We start from the raw sequence: 20473 nt of genomic DNA on the forward strand, positions 1-20473 counted from the left end.
AAAGGAGCCTTATTAATCATTTTGATTTAAAGCTAGAATTATACCTGGGTTCCAGAAGATGGCTGGCAGTCGGTCATTATAAATGGTCTGAGTGCAAAGGTTTTTATTTCCTTTCGAGAACGTAGACACCAAGTTAGTTGTTTAGATGTTTCCCACCCTTCAATTGTTTGGGAGTAATTTAATGATTTAACATTTCAGTTTCAGGATCCAAAAAGAAGTGAAATACAGCCCATAACTTATTTATCGATTTAGTGTGCCACTTTATAGCAGCACTCGATTAAGTCAAAATGACTTGTTTATGACGAGATGCTGAGACAGGCGACACATGCATAAACATTCAAATAATAGGGGACATCAACATAATCTGACATTATACATGCAATTAACATTCTAGATATTACCAAGGAAACCATTCAAATTCAGAGGAATGTATCAAGCAGGGGAAATTCTCAATTAACGCCTGCGATAGATTGATCTACTTCACTTTATGGTGGCTCCTTCTTAACCCCGAAAGCAGGGATCTTATTTGTTGAAGGGTTTGTGCTGTACTTTCAATTGTAACAAAAAATATGACCTTTAAGATGCATTTTCACATTGTGCACACAATCAATTGGACTGCCAAGTTTCTGATCTCATTCCCTTCTCCAGTTTGCCCTGGAGTAGACAGAGAGCAGAGATCAGCCACCTCGCTGCAAAAGAGGTAAAGAACGGGAGATTCATTCACTGGCCGGTCCTGCTCATTTCTTGTTGACATGTTCAGGGCTTTAAACAACAATAACAACTTATATTTATATAGAGTCTTTAACATAATAACACATCCCAAGGCGCGTTACAGGAGCACGATAAAACAATGTATGCCACCAAGCCACAAAAAGGAGACATTGGGTCAGATGACCAAAAGATTGGTCAAAGAGGTTGGTTTGAAGTAGTGTCTTGAAGGAAGAAAGTGAGGCGGAGAAGCAGAAAGGTGTATAGAGGGTATTCCAGAGCTTGGGGCCGAGGCAATTGAAGGTGTGGCCACAAGAGGCCAGAATTAGGGGAGCGTAGATATCTCGGAGGGTTGTGGGTCTGGAGGGGATTATAGAGATAGGGAGGGGTGAGGCCATGGAAGGATTTGAAAACAAGGATGAGAATTTTAAAATCAAGATGCTGCTTGACCAGGAGCCACAAACTCTCCAAACTCCTTCGACAGCACTTTCCACATGCACGACCTGTACCACGTAGAAGGACAAGGGCAGTAGATGCATGGGAACACCACCACCTGCAAGTTCCCCTCCAAGACACACACCATCCTGACTTGGAACTATATTGCCGTTCCTTCACTGTGGCTGGGTCAAAATCCTGGAACTCCCTTCCTAACAGCACCGTGGATGGGCCTACACCCCAAAAACTGCAGCGGTTCAAGAAGGCAGCTCACCACTACCTTCTCAAGGGCAACTGGGGATGGCCAATAAATGTTGGCCTAGCCAGTGACACCCACATCCCATGAACAAATAAAAACAAAAGCCAATGTAGGTCAGAGAGCACAAGGTGATAGGTGAACGAGACCTGGTGGGAGTTAAGACACAGGCAGCAGAGTTTTGGATGATCTCAAGTTTATAGAGAGTAGACTGTGGGAGACCAGCCAGGAGTACTGCTAATGTCCAGGATTTGATTTCACAACTTCGATTATTAAAAGGACAATGGGTCAGATGAGGAAGATAAATAGTTTCTTCGTTTTGAGGAATGAGTTATACAATGTAATGAACACAGCATAGTTGGTGACACTGGGAGGAAAATAGCATGCAGTTTTGGCATATTTGGTTCTCCCTACGACTCTCTACCTCATTTCCCTTCCTCGTTCTGGGGGAAATGTCTGACTACCCTGCTTGCCCACTGCACAACAAAGCAGGAATGCCATTGGGAATTCAGTAATTTGATCATTACTACACGGAACCTGGTTCTCATGCTTTGTCTAACCTTTAATTAATGCCATCCTGCATGCTTCTCCTTCTCCTGTACCCTCAGTTGGTAGCATGCTCACCTCTGAGTCAGACGGTTATGGGTTCAAATCCCAGTCCAGGGACTTGAGCGCGAAACCTAAGCTAACACTCCAAATGCAATACTGACTGAGTTTTTCCACTGTCTGTGTTGTGCTGTCTTCCAGGTGAGAGGTTAAACTGAGGTCCTGTCTGCTCTCTCAGGTAAACATAAATAGCATAGGAGCAGGAGAAGCCATTTAGACTCTCGAGCCTGTCCCGCCATTCAATGAGATCATGGCTGATCTGTGACCTAACTCCATATACTCACCTTTGCCCCCCCCATCTCTTAAAACCTTTGGCTACAATTGATCTAGCATCAACTGCCATTTGCAGAAGAGAGTTCCAAACTTCTACCACCTTTTGCATGAAACAGTATTTCCTAATATTACTTCTCAAAGGTCTGGCTGTAATTTTTAAGCTATGTCCCCTACTGGCACACGGCACTACTTCGAAGAAAAACAGGAAATTTATCTCCAGTGTCCTGCTCAACATTTATCCCTCAATCAACATCACCAAAAAAAAAGAGATCACCTGGTCATTGTAACATTGCTATGCGCAAATTGGCAGCTGTATTTCCTACAACAGTGATAACATTTGAAAGTACTTCATTGGCTGTAAAGCACTTTGAGGCTCCCCATGTGGACATGAAAGGTGCTATATAAATTTACTTCGCTCATTTCTTTTTGAGCTAAAGTCAAAATTCATCACACTCTAACATGTTCATTCTCAGGATCTCGAGATGCTATTGTTGTAAATCCCACCTAAGTCTTGGCCAGTTATGAGGTTAAACGATGGGATGGGTGTTTAATTCCAAAACACAATTCTACCAAATGAGGCATCTCTGTTTATGCCTGTTGGTACTTGGAAAGTTTTGGCCTCAGCTGTCGGAAAGCCCTCCTGATGTTCCAGCTCAAGTCAACAATACCATCTCCCTGTAGTCAGGCCAGCTGGCAGTGTGGGTTTAGCATCTTAACCCTGGCAGTGAAGTGTGGTACAAGCAAGTGTCTAGTATGGCCCAGCATGATAGTGTGAACCCCAGCATGGAGAAATGGATGCACAGAAGTTATGCATCGAAACCCTGGTGACGAGGGCGTATAGAATTGACTTCTTTTAGGCTGATTGGGATAAAAGTATCTGAACCTCTCAGATATGTGGAGTTACATGTCTAAACACATGGAGACAAAGTATGCATTTGACCCCTTTTTCACTGGTTGGGAGAGCCGCATCTGAACTTGAAAAGATGTGACTAAAACCTGGTGAGATAGAAAACATGTCTAAGTACGAACCCACAGCGGGGGAATGGAAAAGTAGGTATTTGAATCCTGAAGGAGAATAGTTAAAGAATGGTTCTTTGCTGCTTGTGGAAGGGAGGAAATCATCTGAATCTATGGGGAGAACTCATTTCCTACTTGGTGCATCTGCCATTGCTGAGATCAAGGACTCAAAGGGACAGCAGATCACAAGAGGAAAACTAACATCTCTCCACCACATGGTGCTATACACTCCTGCTCAAATTCAACTGCATAATTTAAAAGATAAAAACTACAACAGATGAGAATTGGAAGGAGACAGCAGGGTTTAGCAACAGCTCTATAAAAAGACTCTTTCCCTCCCCTTCCCTATCATCAAACTTGTATTATGACATTGCTAGTCATATTTCAGACAGTTTACAGTGATGACCCAGAAACAAACCATCTTACTTTGTAGTTGGGAAATGGTTTCTTTTTGAGGCATTAAGTCATTAGCATAATGAGCACATCATATTAATTTATAATACTGTGGTGATTAAGATTCATGTCTGTTTTTGCTCAAACACTGGCAGCTCCATTATTCAGTGCTTTAAATCAACCACTTGTCATGTAGCTTCTGTCAACTATTCCAAATTTTCACTAGGCTGACACTTCGAGTGCAGTACTCAGGGGGTGCAGCACTATTGGAGGCACTGCTTTTCAGATGAGGCATTAAACTCCATCTGCCCTCTCAGGCGGACGTAAAAGATCCCATAGCATGTTTCAAAGAAGAGCAGGGGAGTTCTCCCCAGTGTCCTGGCTAATATTTATCCCTCAACCAACATCGAAAAAACAAATGATCTAGTCGTAAGCACACTGCTGTCTGTGGAAGCCTCTGTGGCTGCCACATTTCCTACATTACAACAGTGACTACAGTTCAAAAATTATTTCATTGGCTGCAAAGTGCCTTGGGACATCCTGAGGTCAGGAAATGCGCGATATAAACGCGAGTCTATCTTGTCTTTTATACCAGTTTAGCTGAAGCTGCTGCTTTTCCCTGCGTTGTGGATTCGCTGCTTTGCAAACCCATGCAGAGTTGCATATTTTAAACTGATCAAGGGATTTCCTGTCTCCCCGAGCCTACCACTTTGGGAAGTATTTCAGCATGCAAGCTGAAAAAAGTTTTATTTCTGTAACTTCGGCTGCCTGTGTCTTAACTCACACCAAGTCCCGTTCCCCTATCACCCCTGTGCTCATTGACCTACATTAACTCACACCAAGTCCCGTTCCCCTATCACCCCTGTGCTCACTGACCTACATTAACTCACACCAAGTCCCGTTCCCCTATCACCCCTGTGCTCACTGACCTACATTAACACACACCAAGTCCCATTCCCTTATCACCCCTGTGCTCACTGATCTACATTGGCTCCTGGTCAAGCAATGTCTTGATTTTAAAATTCTCATCCTCGTTTCCCAATCCCTCGCCTGTTCCCATCTCTGTAACCTCCTCCAGCTCCACAACCCTCCAAGATATCTGCGCTCCTCTAATTCTGGCCTCTTGAGCCTTCCTGATTTTAATCGCTCCACCATCAGTGGCCGTGCCTTCACCACTCTCCCTACACCACTCCGCCTCACTTTCCTCGCTTAAGACACTGCGTAAAATCTACCTTTTGACCAAGCTTTTGGCCATCTGATCTAATATCTCCTTCTGTGGCTTGGTGTCATTCTTTGTTTTATAACGCTCCTGTAAAGCACCTTGGGACGTTTTATTACATTAAAGGTGCTATATAAATATAAGTTCGTTGTTGATGTTTGCCCTTAACTAAACAACCAGTTAAAAATGAAGAATTTAAAGTACATTAATTTGTACAACCTCTGTCTTCTTTTTTCCTTTGTTCTTTGCTCCTTTCCTCACTTCTGCTTTGTGCTCAGTCCAACAAATCTCACCAACTTAGAAACTTCCCTGACTGAGTCACTAGGGAGTCAAGATGATGCACCTTAACGCAAGACATCAGAAAGCTGTCAATCCTTTGGAGACTATGAACGCCTCTAGAAAAGAAACTGCTGCATGGGCCTCATTTGAATGCCTGTAATTATTTCATCTCGTTGTAGCAATCAACTCAATCATAGTGTTGCTTCCAGTATCAATACACAGAGATTACTAGTTATTTGATTTTGTGCTGATGAAATTGACCTGAAATTAACAAGTAGATCATCAGCAAATTGGATACTGTAACTTTAATTGGGTTTCGCTGAGCCACAGCACTTCTGGCCCCTGAAGTGCATCATTTCCAGGCAGTGACACCAGTAGAGCAAGAGAAACAGTAAAGGAGTTTCTGCAACAAACACTAGAAGCGAGAAAAGGCTTGGAATATTTCATATAACGTCCTTATAAGCATCATTGTTAAGAAGACATCTGAGGGAAGTTATTAAAATGAGGGGCTTTGGTAAGGTTAATCAAGAAAAATTATTTCCACTGACTGACAAGTCGAAAGCTACAGGGAATACATTTAAGATCATTACTAAAAGAATGAAGGAAGGAGCATTACATCTCTAACATATTGTGCTCAAAGTATATACAGAACATTGTACCTCTATAAAATATTGTACTTATAGTATATACAGGCATTATGGGCTGGATATTAACTTGGAGCAGGTGATAGGCGCTGGTTTGACGTGGAAGAATGGGTTTCCGGAAGGTTCTGCCGATTTTAATGGTACATAGAACATAGAACAGTACAGCACAGTACAGGCCCACGATGTTGTGCCGAACCTTTAACCTACTCTAGGATCAAACTACCTACATACCCTTCATACTACTATCATCCATGTACCTATCCAAGAGTCGCTTAAATCTCCCTAATGTATCTGCTTCTACTACCACCGCAGGTAGTGCATTCCATGCACCCACCACTCTCTGTGTAAAGAACCTACCTCTGACATCTCCCCGAAACCTTCCTCCGATCACCTTAAAATTATGCCCCCTGGTGATAGCCCTTTCCGCCCTGGGAAAAAGTCTCTGACTATCCACTCTATCTATGCCTCTCATCATCTTGTACCCCTCTATCAAGTCACCTCTCATCCTTCTTCGCTCCAATGAGAAAAGCCCTAGCTCCCTCAATCTTTCTTCGTAAGACATGCCCTCCAGTCCAGGCAGCAGCCTGGTAAATCTCCTCTGCACCCTCTCTAAAGCTTCCACATCCTTCCTATAATGAGGCGACCAGAACTGAACACAATATTCCAAGTGTGGTCTAACCAGGGCTTTATAGAGCAGCAGCATAACCTCGCGGCTCTTAAACTCAATCCCCCTGTTAATGAAAGCCAATAGGGGCGGCACAGTGGCGCAGTGGTTAGCACCGCAGCCTCACAGCTCCAGCGATCCAGGTTCAGTTCTGGGTACTGCCTGTGTGGAGTTTGCAAGTTCTCCCTGTGTCTGCGTGGGTTTCCTCCGGGTGCTCCGGTTTCCTCCCACATGCCAAAGACTTGCAGGTTGATAGGTAAATTGGCCATTATAAATTGCCCCTAGTATAGGTAGGTGGTAGGGTAATATAGGGACAGGTGGGGATGTGGTAGGAATATGGGAGTAGTGTAGGATTAGTATAAATGGGTGGTTAATGGTCGGCACAGACTCGGTGGGCCGAAGGGCCTGTTGCAGTGCTGTATCTCTAAATCTAAACACCATACGCCTTCTTAACAACCCTATCAACTTGGGTGGCAACTTTGAGTGATCTATGGACATGGACCCCAAGATCCCTCTGTTCCTCCACACTACCAAGAATCCTGTCTTTAAGCCTGTATTCTGCATTCAAATTCGACCTTCCAAAATGAATCACTTCACACTTTTCCAGGTTGAACTCCATCTGCCACTTCTCAGCCCAGCTCTGCATCCTGTCAATGTCCCGTTGCAACCTACAACAGCCTTCCACACTATCCACAACTCCAGCAACCTTCGTGTCATCGGCAAACTTGCTAACCCAGCCTTCCACTTCCTCATCCAAGTCATTTATAAAAATCACAAAGAGCAGAGGTCCCAGAACAGATCCCTGCGGAACACCACTGGTCACTGAGCTCCAGGCTGAATACTTTCCATCTACTACCACCCTCTGTCTTCTATGGGACAGCCAATTCTGTATCCAGACAGCCAACTTTCCCTGTATCCCATGCCTCCTTACTTTGTGAATGAGCCTACCATGGGGAACCTTATCAAACGCCTTGCTAAAATCCATATACACCACATCCACTGCTCTTCCTTCATCAACGTGTTTTGTCATATCTTCAAAGAATTCAATAAGGCTTGTGAGGCATGAGCTGCCCCTCACAAAGCCATGCTGACTGTCTCTAATCAAACCATGCTTTTCCAAATAACCATAAATCCTGTCTCTAAGAATCCTCTCCAATAATTTGCCCACTACCGACGTAAGACTGACTGGTCTATAATTCCCAGGGTTATCCCTATTCCCTTTCTTGAACAAGGGAACAACATTTGCCACCCTCCAATCATCTGGTACTACTCCAGTGGACAGTGAGGACGCAAAGATCATCGCCAAAGGCGCGGCAATCTCTTCCCTCGCTTCCCGTAATATCCTTGGGTATATCCCGTCTGGCCCCGGGGACTTATCTGTCCTCATGTCTTTCAAAATTTCCAGCACATCCTCCCTCTTAACATCAACCTGTTCAAGCATATCAGCCTGTTTCACACTGTCCTCACAAACGACCAGGTCCCTCCAGTGAATACTGAAGCAAAGTATTCATTTAGGGCCTCCCCTACCTCCTCCGACTCCAGGCACAAGCTCTCTCCACTATACCTGACTGGCCCTACCCTCACTCTGGCCATCCTCTTGTTCCTCACATAAGTGTAGAACGCCTTGGGATTTTCCTTAATCCTACCCACCAAGACTTTTTCATGTCCCCTTCTAGCTCTCCTAAGTCCATTCTTCAGTTCCTTCCTGGCTACCTTGTAACCCTCTAGAGCCCTAGCTTCCTCAACCTTAAGCAAGCTTCCTTCTTCCTCTTGACTAGCTGTTTCACATCTCTTGTCATCCAAGGTTCCTTCACCCTACCATCCCTTCCTTGCCTCATCGGGACAAACCTATCTAGCAGTCGCAGCAAGAGCTCCCTAAACAACCTCCACATTTCTGTCGTGCATTTCTCTGAGAACATCCGTTCCCAATTTATGCTCCCCAGTTCCTGCCTAATAGCATTGTAATTCCCCCTCCCCCAATTAAATATTTTCCCATCCCGTCTGCTCCTGTCCCTCTCCATGACTATAGTAAAGGTCAGGGAGTTGTGATCACTATCACCAAAATGCTCTCCCACCTGGTCTGGTTTGTTGCCAAGCACCAAGTCCAACATAGTCTCCCCTCTAGTCGGCCTATCTACATATTGAGTCAGGAAACCTTCCTGGACACACCTGACAGAAACTGCTCCATCCAAACTATTTGCACTAAGGAGGTTCCAATCAATATTAGGGAAGTTGAAGTCACCCATGACAACAACCCTGTTACTTCTGCACCTTTCCAAAATCTGCCTCCCAATTTGGTCCTCCGTGTCTCTGTTGCTTTTGGGGGGTCTATAGAAAACTCCCAACAAAGTGACTGCTCCTTTCCTGTTTCTGACTTCCACCCATAATGACTCAGTAGACAAACCCTCCTCGACGACCTCCCTTTCTGCAGCTGTGATACTATCCCTGATTAGCAATGCCACTCCCCCACCGCTTTTACCTCCCTCCCTATTCCTTTTGAAACATCTAAACCCTGGAACATCCAACATCCATTCCTGCCCCTGTGATATCCAAGTCTCCATAATGGCCACAACATCGTAGCTCCAAGTACTGATCCATGCTCTAAGTTCATCACCCTTATTCCTGACACTTGCATTAAAATAGACACACTTCAACCCATCACACTGGCTGCAACTTTGCCCTGTCAACTGTCTAACCTTCCTCACAGATTCTCTGCACTCTGTATCTGCCTGTTCAACAGCTACCCCATCCACTGATCCGTAGCTCCGGTTCCCATCCCCCTGCCAAACTAGTTTAAACCCTCCCGAAGAGCGCTTGCAAACCTCCCTCCCAGGATATTGGTGCCCCTCCAGTTCAGATGCAACCCGTCCTTCTTGTACAGGTCCCACCTTCCCCAGAAGGTATCCCAATGATCCACATATCTGAAGTCTTCCTTCTACACTAGCTCTGTAGCCACGTGTGCAGCTGCACTCGCTCTCTGTTTCAAGCCTCACTAGCACGTGGCACCGGTATCAATCCTGAGATTATTACTCTGCTCGTCCTGCCTTTTAGCTTCCAACCTAACTCCCTATATTCGCTTTTCAGGTCCACATCCCTTTTCCTCGCTATGTCATTGGTACTGATGTGTACCACGACTTCTGGCTGCTCCCTCTCCCCCTTAAGAATCCCGTAGACTCGATCCGAGACATCCCTGACCCTGGCACCCGGGAGGCAACATATCAAGCGGGAGTCTCGTTCGTGACCACAGAATCGCCTGTCTGTTCCTCTAATCATTGAATCTCCTATCACTATTGATCTCCTATTCTCCCCCCTTCCCTTCTGAGCCACAGAGCCAGGCTCAATGCCAGAGACCTGACCGCTGTGGCTTTCCCCTGGTAGGTCGTTCCCCCCCGCAACCGTATCCAAAACGGTACACTTATTATTGAGGGGAACGGCCACAGTGGATCCCTGCACTGTGCGCCTATTCCCTTTCCCTCCCCTGACGGTCACCCAGCTACCTTTATCCTGTAACTTCGGTGTCACTACTTCCCTATAACTCCTCTCTACCACCCCCTCAGCCTCCTGAATGATCCGAAGTTCATCCAGCTCCAGTTCCCTAACGCGGTCTGTGAGGAGCTGGAGTTGGGTGCACTTCTCACAGGTGAAGTCAGCAGGGACACAAGTGGTGATCCTTACCTCCCACATCCTGCAAGAGGAGCATGCAACTGCCCTAGCTTCCATCCCCTCTGCTCTAAATTGACACAGAGATTAAGTAAAAATAAAGGAAAACCTTACCTTACCAAACCCTCCACACAAGAGTCCTGATTAACATTTTTTGTCTCCATTTCCAGCTGAACAGCCAGTTTGAGAGGCTGGCTGACCATCGGGTGGGAAGTCTTCGCCACCAGGCCGTAACCAGGGAGCAGAGAGGAGCTGGGCAAGATCAGGGAGGCCAGAGCAAGGGTTGGTTGGGATACATTGGGGAGATCCGAAGGGTCGGGAGAGAGAGAGGGGAAGGGTCTGGGGAAAGAGAGGGGAAGAGTCGTTGGGAAATGTAGAGTTCTTTTTCCGAAGAAGGGTCACTGACCCGAAACGTTAACTCTGCTTCTCTTTCCACAGATGCTGCCAGACCTGCTGAGTGATTTCAGCATTTCTTGTTTTTGTTTCAGATTTCCAGCATCCGCAGTATTTTGCTTTTATTTTTATTAGAGTTCTTTTTATGTTGTCTGATGCAACATAAATGAAATGCGTGGAATCCAGGTTGTTGAAGATCTCAAAACAGGTTTATTACAGCTAACTATTACATACAGTAGAGCAAACTATTTGCAGAACCTTCAAGGTGTTACAGTAAAAGAGTGAGTCTGGCCTCGAGTCACATGACTACATCCTTGGACTTGGTTCATTAGCATCCTCAGATCTTAAATGGACATCACTCTTAAAGGCAATGACAGAACAAGAGAGAGCGGAAGAGTCAGGGGGGGCGAGAGAGCGGAAGGGTCGAGGGAGCGAGAGAGCGGAAGGGTCGAGGGCAAGGTCCAGTTGTGGCTGTGAGTGGATCAGGGATACTAGATTGAGCAACAAGCTTCAGCCAGAAGTGCCGAGTTGATGATCCATCTCAGACTCCTCCTCAAGTCCCCAGCATCACAGATGCCAGTCTTCAGCCAACTCGATTCACTCCACGTGATATTAAGAAATGACTGAAGGCACTGGATACTGCAAAGGCTATGGGCCTTGACATCATTCCAGCAATAATACTGAAGACCTCTGCACCAGAACTTGTCGCACCCCTAGCCAAGCTGTTCCAGTACAGCTACAACACTGGCATCTACCCAGCAATGTGAAAAACTGCCTCAGGTATATCCTGTACACAAAAAGCAGGACAAATCCAACCCAGCCAATTACTGCCCCATCAGTCTACTCTTGATTATCAGTAAAATGATGGAAGGTGTCATTGACAGTACTATCAAGCAGCACTTGCTTAGTAATAACCTGCTCACTGACGCTCAGTTTGGGTTCCGCCAGGGCCACTCAGCTCCTAATCTCATTACAACCTTGGTTCAAACTTGGACAAAAGAACTGAACTCAAAAGATGAGTTGAGAGTGACAGCTCTTGATATCAAGGAAGCATTTGACCGAGTATGGCATCAAGGAGCCCTCGCAAAATTGGAGTCAATGGGAATCAGGGAGACAACTCTCCACTGGTTGGAGTCATACCTAGCGCAAAGGAAAATGGTTGTGGTTGTTGCAGGTCAATCATCTGAGCTCCAGGACATCACTGCAGGAGTTTCTCAGAGTAGTGTCCTAGGCCCAACCATCCTCAGATGCTTCATCAATGACCTTCCTTCAATCATAAGGTCAGAAGTGGGGATATTCATTGATGATTGCACAATGTTCAGCACCATTCATGGCTCCTCAGATACTGAAGCTGTCCATGTAGAAATGCAGCAAGACCTGGACAATTATCTAGGCTTGGGCTGATAAGTAACAAGTAGCATTTGTGCCACACAAGTGCCAGGCAATGACCATCTCCAACAACAGAGAATTTAACCATCTCCCCTTGACATTCAATGGTATTATGATGGCTGAATCTCCCACTATCAACATTCTGGGGGTTATCATTGATCAGAAACTGAACTGGAGTAGCCATGTAAATACCTTGGCTACAAGAGGTCAGAGGCTAGGAATCCTACTGAGTAACTTACCTCCTGACTCCCCAAAGCCTGTCCACCATCTACAAGGCACAATTTAGGAATGTGATGGAATACTCTCCACTTGCCTGGATGGGTGCAGCTCCAACAACACTCAAGAAGCTCAACACCATCCAGGACAAAGCAGCTGCTTGATTGGCACCCCGTCTAAAAAACATTCACTCCCTCCACCACTGATGCACAGTGGCAGCCCTGTGTACAATCTACAAGATGCACTGCAGCAACACACCAAGGCTCCTTAGATAGCACCTTCCAAACCCGTGACCTCTACCACCTAGAAGGACAAGGGCGGCAGATGCATGGGACAGCACCACCTACAAGTTCCCCTCCAAGCCACTCACCATCCTGACTTGGAACTATAATCGCCATTCCTTTACTGTCACTGGGTCAAAATCCTGGAACTCCTTTCCCAGCAGCACTGCGAGTGTACCTATCCCACATGGACTGCAGTGGTTCAAGAAGGTGGCTCACCACCACCTTCTCAAGGGAAATAAGGGATGGGCAATAAATGCTGGTCTTGCCAGCGAGGCCCACATCCCAAGAATGAATTAAAAAAAGGTTAAATGGAAAGGCATTTACCTCCTGAATCCTCAGCTCCCTTTAGCTGGCAGGTTTCCAGAGACCTGGAAAACTCGGTTGGCCAGGCTTAAATTTAAAATGGCAATTAAATATGAGGCACTTCATTATAATATATAAATTGCCAACCCCCTTCCGGGGTGCGGGTTGGTTGCCTGTCCCTGGCCTGCCTCTGTTAAGACCAGAAGTGGGAGGGTTAAGGGAGGGGAGGGTGTTGGGATTCAGATTTTTTAACATTTTAACATCCCACCCAACCCAAACTAGCCCATTTTTGGGGATAAGGTTCCCTCTCATATCTCTGTCAAATATCATGCCTATAGTATATACAGGAGTATTACACCTCTGTAAAACAATATGATCGTAATATATACAGGAGTGTTACAGATTTGAAATACACAGGTCCTTATTAAAATCTGTGATAGTATTTCACTTGCATGCCAACAATTTCTGTGAAGTACGGAGCTTTCGGGAAAGTGTAAATAGCCTTGACACTTGCCCCTCTCGTCACACTCCCATTATCCATTACATTAAGTTAGAGGAAGTCCTATGCATTGCTCTATGAGCCTTTGTGAAAAGACACAGTGGTGGAGACACAATCAGCTATAGAATGAAGTTAGTATTTTCTAACACTTATAGCTCAGTAACCATAATATTAGCGTTAAATCTTTGCGTGCAGTTTAAAACTTGAATGATTGTCTTTCAAGCAGCTTTGATGTCAGACCCCAATTTATACAATAGAGGTATTTCAATGAATAAAACACATCGCTGTGTCCTCAGGAGTGTCGAGGTTTGTCAACAGAAGGCTGTTTACTCTGATTTAAGTGACATTATTTTCGAAATTAGCACTTTTCTGTCCCAAGTGTTCTTGCTAGCGCGTTACACGATGTAATTTTTTTTCTTCTTCAGTTTATTATTTGGCTTTTCTTCATGTCATCCTCCAAGGAAATCTGTTCAGAATTTTCCCATCTCCACCTGTTCATGTGAACACGAAAGAAATGCCACATCAATGTGAAATGGAATAAATTGCACCAAAAAGGGAAGACGCTGTTACAAAGTTCAATGTCCGGAGAGAATTTAAAAGAGGCAAATCAAGCTGTCTCTTCCAACAATTAAAATATACAACAAGAATATATACAGGACTGTTACACAGCTATAAAGCAGAGTAATTCTAATATATGTACAGGAGCATTAAACTTCTGTAAAACATATATATATATAGAAGTGTTAGATCTCTAAAATAGGAATACAGGAACATTTCACCTCTAATATAGAGGGACAATAATATATGCAGGAGTGCTACACCTCTAAGATTGTAATTTTAATATTACATCTCTAAAATAGACAGATACTACACTTCTACAAATCAATGATTTATAATATATTGAATGGCACAGGAGTTTTAAAGGTAATCACCAAGAAATAAATGAAACATTAGAAAAGATTCAATTAATTCTTAAATACCACTGAAACAACATTTAGCTACTACAAGGTTGCGCTTAAACATATTTGAATTCAGTACTTTTAATCGGAACCTCCCTGCAAAGCTGAATATTGCAATCCATGCAGAATTTCTGCTTTGTCTCTTTATCATTTTGTTTGTTGGCTCTTCATGCTTTATCTCGTTTTGATATTATATACAAAATACTCAAACTCCAATTGCTTGCATAGCTCCTAAACAGGCTCCACCATCAGTCAATTTTCATTGATACACATTAATCATTGAAAGATTTAGCAGTTGTAAGCATAGATACATGCAGTAAGTTGTAGCTTGCCAACCTGTTGAGGCTCTTTGTTCAGCCCACCTTCTTAAGTTTGCCCTTTCTCTGCAGAGAATTTACATTGACTTACATCGAGTCTATGTGTCTGAGTCTATCGAGTGCCTGCAGAGTCTCATCGACAGGTTTGCGGCTGCCTGCAATGAATTTGGCCTAACCATCAGCCTCAAGAAAACGCACATCATGGGGCAGGATGTCAGAAATGCTCCATTCATCAATATTGGCGACCACGCTCTGGAAGTGGTTCAAGAGTTCACCTACCTAGGCTCAACTATCACCAGTAACCTGTCTCTAGATGCAGAAATCAACAAGCGCATGGGTAAGGCTTCCACTGCTATGTCCAGACTGGCCAAGAGAGTGTGGGAAAATGGCGCACTGACACAGAACACAAAAGTCCGAGTGTATCAGGCCTGTGTCCTCAGTACCTTGCTCTATGGCAGCGAGGCCTGGACAACGTATGCCAGCCAAGAGCGACGTCTCAATTCATTCCATCTTCGCTGCCTCCGGAGAATACTTGGCATCAGGTGGCAGGACCGTATCTCCAACACAGAAGTCCTCGAGGCGGCCAACATCCCCAGCTTGTACACACTACTGAGTCAGCGGCGCTTGAGATGGCTTGGCCATGTGAGCCGCATGGAAGATGGCAGGATCCCCAAAGACACATTGTACAGCGAGCTCGCCACTGGTATCAGACCCACCGGCCGTCCACGTCTCCGCTTTAAAGACGTCTGCAAACGCGACATGAAATCCTGTGACATTGATCACAAGTCGTGGGAGTCAGTTGCCAGTGTTCGCCAGAGCTGGCGGGCAGCCATAAAGACAGGGCTAAAATGTGGCGAGTCAAAGAGACTTAGTAGTTGGCAGGAAAAAAGACAGAGGCGCAAGGGGAGAGCCAACTGTGCAACAGCCCCGACAAACAAATTTCTCTGCAGCACCTGTGGAAGAGCCTGTCACTCTAGAATTGGCCTTTATAACCACTCCAGGCGCTGCTTCACAAACCACTGACCACCTCCAGGCGCATATCCATTGTCTCTCGAGATAAGAAGGCCCAAAAGAAAAGAAAGAAATAGCGTAGAAACATGCCATTTGTCCCATCGGGTCTCTACTAGCAGTTATGGTCCACATGAGCCTCCTCCTACCCCTCGTCAACTAACTCTATGAGCATAACCTTTTCGTCTTTTCTCCCTCAGATGCTTATCCAGCTTCCCCTTAAATACAACTATGCTAATTGCCTCAACTACTCCATTTGGGAGCCTGTTCCACATTCTCACCATTCTTTGAATAAGTAAGTTTCTGCTGAACTCCCTCTTGAATTTATCAGTGATAACTTACATTTACGGCCCTTAGCTTTGATCTCCCCACAAGTGGAAACATCTTCACTCAATCTTCCCCATCAAACTCTTCCATAGTCTTCAAGACCACGAAAAAAAAGGCTGAGATAAGAGCCCCAGCCTGTTCAATCTTTCCTGATAGTTATAATCTCTCAGTTCTGGCATCATCCCTGTAAGTCTTTTTTTTTTGCTCTTTCTCCGGAGCCTCTGCATCCTTTTTTTTCTATAATCTGGAGACCAGGACTGTGCAGTCTTTTTAATTCATTCTCGGGATGTGTGCATTGTTGGTATTTTCAGCCTTTCATTTGACACAACAACTGGTGGCGTAGGAAGCAGCAAAGCACACACCAATCTCTTTGGCCCAAGTTTTTGGTTACCTGTCCTAATATTTCCTTACGCGATTCAGTGTCGACTTTTGTTTGACAATTGCCTATGAAGCACCTTGGAATATTTTTTCTGTGTTAAAGTTGCGATGTAAATACAAGTCGTTATTGTTGATGTAACTGTGGATAGTCTTCTGAAGTTATGACCTTACAAGAAAAATAACGGACTGGAAGAGACCCCTGGTCCACCCAGCTTGGCCTGTACAACTATTGAATCCTGTGCACCACAACATATCCACTCTCCACTGAAGCATGGTTACCTGACCTGGACCCGACGACATGTGTCGGATTCGGGTCGGGTCGGGTCTCTCTTCCGAGTCCAGCATCCGGGCTCAGGTGAGGTCGGGCTGGACGTGGACGGTGCTGCCTTGCCCCGGGAAGTAATCTTCAACTGAACTTTCAGGTCAAGGCGGGAAACGTGCAGTCCGGTCTCCGCGCTCTGCAGTGAGCGAGTGAGCGTCTCTATGACGTCATCACGCTCATGCTGTAGCGTCCATGCATCCAAAAGTGATTCTACACTACAGTGCACTATGGATGCTCGTGTGTGAAAGTTGGGGGGGAAAGGCTGGACGCGTGCCGTTGGTTCCTGGTGACGAGATCAAGCTCAGATTCCCAACGCCATCTGCACGATTCTGCAGGAATAGCCTGCTGCCGGAACGGAAGAACGGGATCACAACATCTGGACAAGGCAGAGCACAATAACCTGCTTGATATCATTAACTTTATTACAGTAGTCAGGTCGGGTCGGGTCGGGTCATGCGCAGAAAAAAATTAAAGGACTTGGGCCCGGGTTGGGTTTGGGTCGGATGTGGTTGGGTCGGGCTTCAATTTTATACCCGAGCGGGCCTTTACTCTCCACCCCTTCTGAACCCATGTGATCTCGAGTTAGGCCCAAAACTTGATTAAAAACCCAGAGCCAGTTTGGGCGGAAAAAGATTTGGGTAATTCCTCTCCCATACCACCCACCCCAGGCAATCAAAATGAGTCCAGGAGATTGCCTTGGGCTTGATACTTCAATATAGTCCCTACCTTAAGTAAATTGTGATGAAGGTGCATCAATAACACTGTAACTCAAGTCTTTTCTTGCCTTTAACCTGTGCTACCTGTGAGCTGGGATAATGCTTCATATTTGAACTGGGAGAGAAGAGGAAAATGGCCCATTGTCCAAGAGTGATATGTCCAAATTTGACAAGCATACACAAAAAACAAAGCTTCCTACCCTACTGAGTGCATGAGGATATGCACCGAAGTGGTATTTAAGATCCCAAATTCACTCCCTACTCTGTCCTGAGTTAGCTGCTCCCAGACAGGAGAGCGATACTTCAGCCAGAGTTCCCGACTCCTGGTGACTTCCCGATGAATAATGCTGGAAAGGGGACACATGCAGAGGTCAGGAGAGAATGGGATCCATATATCAATCACTATGCCCGTCAGAATGGAACAGTTATACCGACACTCGCTGTCTAAACTAGTACATTAAAGAATGGCGATTGCATTTGCTCCACAGTATGCCTCTGTCTCTCTCCGCAGGACACACAGTACCTTCCCGAGAGGAAGGGAGAGAATTTAAAGAACGAAATGGCCCACAGAGGGGGCGTCCTGAATCGTGCTTATCATTTTACACTGACATCATTGCAAAGCGGAGCTGAGGCACTGAGGGTCGTGTTAGGGTAATGTGTGTGTGCGTGTGGTGGAGGGTGGAGTGGGTCTGTAATCTCGCCAAGTAGTGGTCTAGGTAATTGGATGACTGTCACACTGCACTCCTGTCAGCCTCTCAGACAGGCTTAGGATCTTCATCTGCAGGAGATGGGATGTAAATGTCAATCAATCCTCATTGCAGCAGAACCCGAATGTGACGAAAGGTCACATCTCTTTCCTGCAGATCAAAGCGAGCCGTCCATCAATAGCCTCGCATGTCAATTGTCAAATTAAGCTGCGTGCAATTGCTTTGCTTTATCATGCTCTCAACTGGTTCTTAACAAAGTTACCATCTCCCACTACAAACACAAGTATGGGGGAGGGGGGAAGAGAGGGAGGAATGGAAAAGCTTCTCCAATAGGCTTTATGTCAACAAGAATTTCTCTTTTTAGCCCAGTGAAGATGGCTTTTGAAGTCGCTTGCTAATAAGGCACTGCAGTATTTACTGCATGGTTGGCCCTGACTGTGCTTTTCTCACCTGGGAATACATGTAATTAGTATAGAATAATAGTATATGGAAGACCGTTTGAAGCAAATCATCTCCCTGCCACTGAGCCGGAGACTCAAAGGAACAAAATTATATAGAAACTGTTTGGGAAAAAGGAAACTGATCCCGGCTTCGATTCTGTGTGCCTGAGTCAGAATAAGGGCAATATAGTTGGGTTTCAGTGGGCTGAGTGGGGCAATTGGGCCAGGAATCATGGAACCATAGAATAGTACAGCACAGAAAGGGGCCACTTGGCCCGTCGAGTCCATGCCAGCTCTTTCAAAAAACAATCCAGTTAGTCCCTCGCCACCCCCTCCACCACTCTTTCCCAAGATCCCTGCGATTCTTTTCTCCTTCAAGTATTCACCCAATTCCCTTTTGAACATGGTTGAATCTGTTTCCACCAGCCTATCAGGCAGTGCATTACAGATCCTAACCACGCGTCACGCAAAAAAAAAGATATTCCTCATGTTGCAACTGCCTCTTTTACCAATCGCCTTAAAGCTGTGCCCTCTGGCTCATCGTGATCTTTATCCTGTCCTCGCCTGATACTTAACAATGCCGGCAGTGACCCCCATCGCCCACACCGATGGAAAGTGTACCTGTCAGTTGCAGGCAGGACGACGTTTGGTCATGTAAACTGATGGCACAGCCACCTGGCAACATAGGGAGGGAAAGACGATAGCCATGAATCATGCCCCAGCAAGACTTGGTCCCTGCCAGAGGTAAGGAGGGAAGAGAATCAGAAGGGAGGAAAATAAAACAATATACTACCAATAGGAGGGATGAAAATATTCTCAGTGGCAACTGCATTTTTGCAATTTGTTCTCAGGATGTGGGCAATGTGGGCGACTGTTTATTTATTGGCCATCCCGAGCTGCCCTGTTGGGCAATTGAGTGACCTGTCAGAACACTTCAGGGGGCATTTAAAGCTAACCAATACATTTCTTCAGCTTGTCTGAAGGGTAGTTAACAAAAAGCCTTTGCATTTCTATAGCACCTGCTTAGTACCTCAGGATGTCCCCAAACATTCCTTTTTAAGTGTAGTCACTTTTGTAATGTGGAAAGCATAGAAATGGAACTCGCTCCTTCCAAAGACTGAGGGACCAGGGGATAACTGAAGCTTACAAGATTGAGATCGATCCATTCTAGTTGGGAAAAGGTATCGCGGGATCTGGAGAAAAGACGGGGAAATGGAGTTGAAGTGTAGATCGGCCCTGTTCTGACTGAATAGCGAACGGGGAGTTGAATGGCCTAGTCATAGAGTCATAGAGAGATACAGCACTGAAATAGGCCCTTCGGCCCACCGAGTCTGTGCCGACCAACAACCACCCATTTTATACTAATCCTACATTAATCCCATATTCCTTACCACATCCCCACCATTCTCCTACCACCTACCTACACTAGGGGCAATTTACAATGGCCAATTTACCTATCAACCTGCAAGTCTTTGGCTGTGGGAGGAAACCGGAGCACCCGGCGGAAACCCACGCAGTCATAGGGAGAACTTGCAAACTCCGTACAGGCAGTACCCAGAACCGAACTCGGGTCACTGGAGCTGTGAGGCTGGTTACCGGTTGAGTTTCCATGACAATCCAGGGGCTTTCATGGTCTGGCCACTCCATTTGTTACAAGATTTATCAAATCCAATGTTTACAATCCCAAGGTGGGTTTCAAAATCTTAACTTGTGGGTTGCTAATTCAGTACCCTAACCATAGCACAGTGGCGCAGTGGTTAGCACTGAAGCCTCACAGCTCCAGGGACCCAGGATCGATTCTGGGTACCGTCTGTGCGGAGTTTGCGAGTTCTCCCCGTGACCGCGTGCGTTTTCGCCGGGTGTTCCGGTTTCCTCCCACAGCCAAAGACTTGCAGGTTGATAGGTAAATTGGCCATTGTAAATTGCCCCTAGTGTAGGTAGGTGATAGGGAATATGGGATTACTGCAGGGTTGGTATAAATGGGTGGTTGATGGTTGGCACAGACTCGGTGGGCCGAAGGGCCTGTTTCAGAGCTGTATCTCTAAAAAAAAAATAATAATG

At 45.6% G+C, this 20473-nt stretch overlaps 1 protein-coding gene and 1 long non-coding RNA gene across 6 annotated transcripts in view; one reads left to right on the forward strand and one right to left on the reverse strand.

The window, feature by feature from the left end:
- The window catches only part of LOC137350649 (CUGBP Elav-like family member 4), an 856190-nt gene that overhangs the window by 464784 nt on the left and 370933 nt on the right, over window positions 1–20473 (reverse strand). The window lies entirely within an intron of this gene.
- LOC137350650 (uncharacterized) overlaps window positions 1–20473 on the forward strand; it is a 30039-nt gene that overhangs the window by 9181 nt on the left and 385 nt on the right. The gene's annotated exons all lie outside the window — the stretch shown is intronic.

This window comes from Heterodontus francisci, chromosome 35, assembly GCF_036365525.1.
Source record: "Heterodontus francisci isolate sHetFra1 chromosome 35, sHetFra1.hap1, whole genome shotgun sequence".
Taxonomy (NCBI): domain Eukaryota; kingdom Metazoa; phylum Chordata; class Chondrichthyes; order Heterodontiformes; family Heterodontidae; genus Heterodontus; species Heterodontus francisci.